The sequence below is a fragment of the Chiloscyllium plagiosum genome, chromosome 3, assembly GCF_004010195.1.
Source record: "Chiloscyllium plagiosum isolate BGI_BamShark_2017 chromosome 3, ASM401019v2, whole genome shotgun sequence".
Lineage (NCBI taxonomy): Eukaryota > Metazoa > Chordata > Chondrichthyes > Orectolobiformes > Hemiscylliidae > Chiloscyllium > Chiloscyllium plagiosum.
This window is the reverse complement of record NC_057712.1, coordinates 116,379,519-116,380,789: the sequence shown is the minus strand read 5'-3', so window position 1 is coordinate 116,380,789 and position 1,271 is coordinate 116,379,519.

The window sequence follows — 1,271 nt, the reverse complement described above, 5'->3', positions numbered from 1 at the left end:
ATTACCCCCTCCTCATTTCCCCCCTCCCCACTACACCCCTCCTCATTACTCCCCAATCCTCTCTCCATTATCCCCATTCCCATTAACCCCCTCACTTCTCCCATAAGTTGCTGCAGATATCCTTGAATCTGAACGGTTTTTCTCCCTGACAAAACGGACTTGCATAAAAGCCACTCGCAGTGTTACCCGAGCCTGATCTTTCCCAGCCTGAAGAGCATTGTCTGGTACACTATGGGCTGTGGTAATCTGCAATGGTGGGTTGAAATTTACATTTAGCCATCATCTTATTGAATGACAGAGCAGGCTTGGAGGGGAATGCTCGTTCCTTATTGGTATGTTCATGTGCAATAAAAACATTCAAAAAGAGTAATGATACATACTGAAAAGAGAATAAAAAAAACACAATAGGGCAACGGGGAAACAGAAGATGAATGAGACCAATTGGGTGGTCTTGCAAGGACTCTGCTTCTGTTATAATGAGTCGAGAGTGTTGTGCTGGAAAAGGTCAGGCAGCATCCAAGGAGCAGGAGAATCGATGTGTTTGGCATAAGCCCATCTCTTCCTGGTGAAGGGTTTATGCCCAAAAAGTCAATTCTCCTGCTCCTCAGATGCTGTCTGACCGGCTGTGCTTTTTCAGCACCACACTCTCAACACTGATCTCTAGCATCTGCAGACGTCACTTTCTTCTGTTATAACCAGCTGAATAGCCTCATTCTGTGTTGTAAGATCCAATGTTAATGTGAGCTGATACTTCCACTGGGGAGGGGAGGTGGGGCCTTGGTTTAATATCTTACACAAATAACAATAGCTTTGGAAATGCAGCACATTCAGACTGCTGTCATTGACCATCTTCTCGGTGTTCCTGATGGTGATCCGGATAGTGTTCCTAATGGTGATCCGGATGGTGTTCCTGATCAAAGTTTGGGTGAAGATTTGTAGCTCAGGTGCTCGTTGTTGTGGTTCTGTTCGCCGAGCTGAAAATTTTTGTTGCAAATATTTCGTCCCCTGTCTAGGTGACATCCTCAGTGCTTGGGAGCCTCCTGTGAAGCGCTTCTGTGGTGTTTCCTCTGGCATTTATAGTGGCCTGTCCCTGCCGCTTCCGGTTGTCAGTTTCAGCTGTCCACTGTAGTGGCTGGTATATTGGGTCCAGGTCAATGTGTTTGTTGATGGAGTTTGTGGATGAGTGCCAAGCTTCTAGGAATTCCCTGGCTGTTCCCTGTGGAAACACCACAGAAGCGCTTCACAGGAGGCTCCCAAGCACTGAGGATGTC